At 40.5% G+C, this 7,271-nt stretch overlaps 1 pseudogene; it reads right to left on the bottom strand.

Annotated features, from left to right (window-relative positions):
- The window catches only part of LOC102844063, an 18,615-nt pseudogene extending 13,546 nt beyond the window's left edge, over positions 1-5,069 (bottom strand).
- Between the last annotated feature and the right edge of the window lie 2,202 nt (positions 5,070-7,271).

Raw genomic sequence — 7,271 nt, 5'->3', positions numbered from 1 at the left:
GACATCATGCTTGGGAGGGTGGAGGGATGGCGCAAGAGGGGAAAACCCTCTATGAGGTGGATTGATTCAGTGACTGGGGTAATCGGGATGGGTGTGCGATTGGCACAGGATGGAGCAGGGTTTAGGGCTATTGTACATAGGGTCGCTATGAGTCACAAGCGACTCGACAGTACATAACAACAACAACAGAATGGTTGGGCAGTCAGTTGGGCAGATAGTTGTCCTACAGACTTCTTGGCACAACCTGGTGAGCACATACATGGTAGCATCAGTTTGCTGAAATATGTTAATTCAACTCCTGGAGCTTTACTTTTCCCAAGTCCTTCAGAGCAGTCTGAACTTCCTCCATCATCACCATTGCCTCTTGATCATATGTTGTTTCTTGAAATTCTTCTGTGTCAGCCAATTCTCTTTGGTATAGTGATTCTGTGTACTCCTTCTATCTTCTTTTAATAAATCCTGGATATCAGCTATGAAAACCAGGCCAGGTGCTGATTGTGGGACAGACGATCAACTCTCCTATGCAAGTTGAAGCTGAAGTTGGGGAAAATTAAATCAAATACACGGGAACCAAAATTTGACCTTAAGTCTATTCCACTCGAATTTCACAACCAGCTCAGGAACAGATTTGAGGCCTTCAGCACTAATGAGCATAGACCAAATGAGCTGTGGGAGGATATCAAGAATATTGTCTATGAAGAATGAAAAATATGATCATTACAAAGGCTGAAGAGGAAGAAAAGATCAAGATGGATGTCAGATGAGACTCTGAATATTGCGTTAGAGTGTCGAGAAACCAAAGCTAAAGGAAGAAATCAAAGAGCTGAACAGAAAATTTCAAAGGGTAGCTCAAGATGACAAAGCAAGATACTACTAAAATGAAATGTGCAAAGACCTGGAATCAGAAAATCAAAAGGCCAAATTCACTCAGTGTTTCTTAAGCTGAAGGAATGGAAAAACAAATTCAAGCCACGAGTGGCAATACTTAAGGATGCTTTGGGCAGAGTGTTAAATTATCCAAGAAGCATTAAAAGAAGATGGTAGGAGTATAGAGTCACTGTACCAGAAGAAATTGGCTGACACAGAAGAATTTCATTAAATAATGTCTGAGCAAGATCCTGTGGTGATGAAGGAGGAAGTTCAAGTTGCTCTGAAAGAATTGGCAAAAAACAAGACTCCAGGAGTTTACAGCATACCAATTGACATATTTCAACAAGCAGACGCTGCTCTAGATGTATTAAGTTGTGCAAAGAAATCTGGAGAATAACCAGATGGCCAACTGACTGTTCCCATTCCAAAGAAAGATGACCCAACAGAATGTGGAAATTATCAAACAATATCATTAATATCACATGCAAGCAAGATTCTGCTGAAGATTATCCAAAAACGACTGGAGCAACATGTCAACAGAAAACTGCCTGAGTGCAGGCTGGGTGTAGAAAGGGTACTAGGGATATTATAGCTCATGTTAGATGAATCTTGGCTGAAAGCAAAGAATACCAGAAGAATGTCTATCTGTGCTTCATTGCCTATGCAAAGGCTTTTGACTGTGTGGATCACAACAAGCTGTGGCTGACTCTGAGAAGAGTAGGAATCCCAGAACATTTGATTGTGCTAATGTGAAACCTATACTTGGACCAAGAAGCAGTCATCAGAACAGAGTAAGGAGACACTACATGGTTCAAAATTGGGGTGGGGGTCTGCCAGGGTTGTATTCTGTCTCCATACCTTTTCAATCTGTATGCAGAACAGATCATCTGGGACGCTGGGCTGTACAAGGAGGAATGTGGCATCAGGATTGGTGGAAGAGTCATCAACAACCTGTGTTATGCAGATGACACAACCCTGCTTGCTGAAACTGAGGAGGACCTGAAGCGCTTGATACAGAAGGTCAAGGACTGCAGTCTTCAATATGGTTTGAAGCTCAACATCAAGAAAACAAAGATTCTTACCACTGGGCCAATTGGCAACATCATTATGAATGATGAAGAGATTGAGATACTTAACAGTTTTAGTTTACTTGTCTCCGTCTCCACAATCAATGCTCTTGGTAATACTAGCCAGGAAATGAAGAGATGAATTGTATTGGGAAAGTCAGCTGTCAGGGACCTCTCCAGAGTGCTGAAGAGCAACGATGTCAGGCTGGAAACTAAAGTGTGCCTGATCCGGGCTTCACAATTGCATGCTATGCATCAGAGAGCTGGACAGTGATTAAGGGATGATAGAAAGAGAATTGATGTCTTTGAGCTGTGATGCTGGTGAAGAGTGTTGAATAAACCATAGATTACTAAGAGAACAAACAGATTTGTCCTGGAGAGGGTGAAGCCAGGCTGCTCCTTGGAGGCAAGGATTCTGAAGCTTCGTCTGACATACTTTGGGCATGGTGCAAGGAGGGACCAGTCAGTCCTTGGAGAGGGACTTCATGTTTGGGAGAGTGGAGGGAAGGTGCAGGAGAGGAAGACTCTCGATGAGATGGTTCGATTCAGTGATTGGGGTAATGAGAGTAGGTTGGCACAGGATAGAGCAGGGTTTAGGGCTCTTGTACATAGGGTTACTATGAGTCACAAGTGACTCAATGGCACATAATAACTAGAACAACATTCAGTATTCTGCCCATAGCATCCTTAGGTATTGCAACTCGAGGCTTGAATTTGTTCTTTAGTTCTTTCAGTTCAAGAAATGCAGAGAAACTTCAGCCCTTTAGATTTTTGGACTCCATTTCTTTGCACATTTCTTTATCATACTTTGCTTTATCTTCCCGTCCTGCCCTTTGAAATCTATTCAGTTCCTTAACTTCCCGATTTCTTCTCTTGGCTTTAGCTTCTAGGTGCTCTAGTGCTATATTCAGAGTCTCTTCTGATCTCCATTTTGATCTTTTCTTCCTCTGTCTTTGTAATAATCTCTGCCTTCTTCATGGATGATATTCTTGATATCCTCCCACAGCTCGTCTGGTATTCATTCATTAGTGTCCAAGGCCCCAAACCTGTTCCTGAGTTGGTTTTTCAATTCCAGTGAGACAGACTCAAGGTCAAATTGTGGTTCCTGTGGTTTCTTTAGCTTTAATTTGAGCTTACGTATGAGTAATTGATGGTCTATTCCACATGAGCACTTGGCCTAGTTTTCACTGTTGATATTGAACTTCTCCAATGATTCCTTCCATAGATGTAATCATTCTGATTCCTATGCATACCATCAGGTGAAATCCATGTGTATAGCATGTGTTAATGTTTCTTATAAAAAGGTATTAGAAACATAAATGCTAGTGGACTTGAGTGTATGCTATTTCACTTGAGTGAAAGCCAGAACCTGTGTTAAGGCAGAAAACTGTCAGAGAAAGAAAGAGCAACATGAAAATATGAAAGCCTTTTTAATGGAGAACAATTGTAAGCACCATGTCAAAGCTGGAAGCATTCAAGTCCTGGGATAATGAGGCAGGCCCAAAGAGTTCTAACTTTCATGAGTTTTTCTGTAGGCTTAATGTCAGACAGATGTTTGAGAAAGCAGATAATATAGACAGATGTTTAAATGAGATTTGTTGACTAGATTAATGTTTTTAACTGTGTGGATCATAGCAAATTATTAATAGTTTTGGGGGGGAAAAGTAGAAAGTCCAGAATACTTGACTAATGCAGAACCTATACATAACTGAGAGCGAACAAGAAAATTCTTCATAGTTTAAAATGAGAAGGTTTGTTGCCTTTCACCATATTTATTCAATCTGTATGTTGTTGCTGTTGTTTTTAGTGCCATCAAGTCAATTATGATTCATAATGACCCTATGAACAAAAGATCTGAACCCTGTTCTCTCTTGGACCATCTTCACACTTCCTGATACACTGCAGCAATCACCATATCAATCCACCTAGTTGAGAGACTTCCTCTCCCTCATCAACCTCCCACCCTTCCCAGCATCATGTTCTTCTCAACAAGGACTATTCCCTCATAGCAACATGCCCAAAGAATGTGAGGTGAAACTTCATCATTATTCCCTCCAAAGAGCACTACAGCTGCACCCTCTTCAAGTCACATCTGTTTTTTCTCTTGGCTGTCCACGGGATGTTCAGTGCTTTTTTCCAACACTACAGATCAAAGGTGTTAATTCTTTTTCTGTCATCCTTATTCAGTATCCAGCTTTCAGATGCATACATAGCAAATAATCAGAAAGACGATGGCCTGAATCAAACACACTTTAGCCCTCAAACTGACATTATTACTCCCCAATAATTTGGAGAGGTTCCTAACTGAGATTTTTTCCCAGTGCAATGTGTCTCCTTATTTCCTTACTGCTGGTACAAGGATGTTAATTGTGGATCCAAGCAAGATGAAGTTGTTGACAGTTTCAATCTCCTCTGCATCCATCATGATTTCCTTATCAGGCCAGTGATAAGAATCTTTGTTTTCTTGACATTGAAATGCAATCCATCAGGGAGGAGTGATAGGGAATGGCAAGGGACACACTGACAAAGGAGATTAATCAGAACTGGCTTTGACAAGCACTGTGGCAATTGGACAATTAAAACAGACATGGGGGGGAAGAAGAACAAACTGGGGAGGAGGGTGGAGAAAACAATGAATGAATGAAAACCCAAAATCTCTGTAAATGTTCATTGAAACGAATAAAATTGAATAATAAAAAAAAGAAATGCAATCCATATCAAAGGCTGTATTCCTTGACTTCTTCTGTAACAAGTGCTTCAAGTCCTCCTCACTTTCAGTAAGTCATCTGCATAGTTATTGATAAGTCTCCCTCCAATCCTAGCACCACACTCTTCTTCATAGAGCCTTGATTCTCAGATAATTTGCTCAGCATATAGATTGAATAGGTATGAAAAGAAAATACATCCCTGATGCATTCCCTTCTCAATTTTAAACCACAAAGTGTTCTCCTGCTCTATTTATTCAGGAGCCTCCTAGTCCACATATAGGTTCTGCATAAGCACAATTGAGTGCTCTGGGATTCCCGTTTTTCTCAATGTCAACCATAGCTTCTTATGATCCACACAGTCAAATGCCTTTGCACAGTTAATAAAGCAAATAGACGTTTTCTAGTGTTCCTTACTTTCAGCCATGATCCATCTGACATGAGCAATAATATCCCTGATGCCACAGCCTCTTCAATATCCTTCTTGAATCCTGGCAGTTCCCTATCTATGTGCTGTTCGGTCCATTTTTGAATGATCTTCAGCAGTATTTTGCTTGCATATGATATTAATGATATTGTTAGGCTGTTGATAAGCAAATAATCTGAGAAACTGGACTACCAAAAAAAATGTGGCATCTGGACTGGACAAAACCTTATCAACATCATGCAACATGCAAATGACAACAATCTTGCTCACAGAAAGTGAAGATGTGAAGTACTTGTTGAAGAAGACCGAAGACTCCAGTAAAGATTATACCTCAGCGTAAAGAAACCAACCTCTCCACAACTGGATTGTACACAACATTATGGTAAACAGAGAAAAGGCTGAAGTTACGGGTTTCATTTTAGGTGGACTCACAATCCGTGCCTATGGAAGCAGCAGTCAAGAGACTTTGACATTTATCTGAGCAACTGCAGGGAGCTCACACAGCACCACTGAGGATGTTGGAGGACCAGGCAAGTTTTGATCTGTTGTACGTGGGCTCACAGTGTGTTGGAACTGGCAGCACCTCATAACAGCAACAAATCTGATTTTTGTTGACTTTGCTTACCAGACATAAATGATAAGGAGTCTGTTTTTCTCAGCTTGAAGTTTGGAAGTAAGAACTACAACTACCGTTCCAAAATATCATCTGGAAAAGGTTCACGTGTCTTTCTGTACCACCAAACTCAGAGTAGCTTTCATCCTCACAGAAAGATAAACTCCTCTTCTGTGTTTCAGGTAGCAAAGAGAAGAGCAGAATATATGCACCAACTGGGACTGTCCTTCAGCAAACAAAACACAGTTGCTGTGCTACAGTTCTACTTAAGGGTAACTAACCTCTTCATATCAGAGCACACCTGTGCTCCTAAGGGTTTTTGAGGCTATAATTTTGGAAATAAACTATTAGGCCTTTCTTTGAGGGCACTTCTGAGTGGATTGGACTACCTGCTTTTGGTTAGCACTCAAGTACTTAACTTCCGTATCACCTCAGACTCAATAGTTTTCCATAAAGCTCCATTCTGTAGGCTGCTAATAGCTCATTAGCCAGAAGTTTGTCACACTGTTTCCTAACCATAAGGGAACCAGAGAAAACCTAGTATTATAGCTGTGCACATTTCCAAGATAACAAAATAGGCATGCTGTTGATAAGGAAGAAGGACTCAGCAGCCAGCCAGTGCGTGCAGGTCTATGTGTTAAGAGTCACAAACTTTGTTTTGAAATTGGTTTTGTTGGTTGGTTTTCTATTTATTTTACTTTGGTTTTTAATATTATTTTACTATGAAATTTTACACAGCAAATTGGGTTCCCATTTAATAATTTCTACATATATTTTTCAGTGGCATTACAGATTGGTGGATGACACTGGTTACCTTTTTTACAGTGTGTCAATATTCTTTTGGGGTTCTAGTTGTCATTGTTCCATTTCCAGTACTCTAGTCCCCTTTTCCTCTTTGCTTTTGGGTCATTGTTGACCTTCTAATCCTATGCTATTGACTATAGTAGAGTCATTGCGTTAACTTTAACTTAGAGTCACCATACATATAAAAGATTAAAACACTGCAGAGTCCCAACATCTTCTCAGACATTGCTTTGTTGGAATCCAACTGTTAGAGTCACTACATCAATCTGTCCCACTGAAGGTCTTCCTGTTTTTTGTTGATCCTCTGCATTTGCAAGCATCATGTCATTCTTCATATGTGATAAAAAGATACAAAGTCTCATCATCCTTGCTTCTAAGAATCATGCTGACTGCGCTTCTTCAGAAACATATCTGGTTTTTCCTTTTCTGGTTGTTGTTATTAAGGACTGTCAAATCAAGTACAACTCATAGCAACCCTATGAACAGCCAACCTGAACCCTTCCTTATACTGTGCCATCCTCAGCATCTCTGAAATACTCAAGTCCCTTGCTGAAGTCTCCATTTCCGTCTATCTAGTGGGAAATTTTCTCCTCCCTCACTGAACTCCATCTTTCCAAGCATGATGTCCCTCTCCAATGAATCGTCTCACCTAGCTGAGTGTCCAAATTATAAAAAACTAAGCTTCACCATCTCTGCCTCCAAGGGGCACTCTGTCTGCACATACCTGTTTATTTTCTTGGCAGTCTACTGGATATTGAGTACTCTTATCCAGCACCACAACTCAA

The sequence above is a fragment of the Elephantulus edwardii genome, unplaced genomic scaffold (genome assembly GCF_000299155.1).
Source record: "Elephantulus edwardii isolate Elephantulus edwardi_28Jun2011 unplaced genomic scaffold, EleEdw1.0 scaffold00341, whole genome shotgun sequence".
NCBI classification, from domain to species: domain Eukaryota; kingdom Metazoa; phylum Chordata; class Mammalia; order Macroscelidea; family Macroscelididae; genus Elephantulus; species Elephantulus edwardii.
The sequence above is the reverse complement of the archived record's forward strand: the minus strand, read 5'-3'. Positions and strand labels throughout refer to the sequence as shown.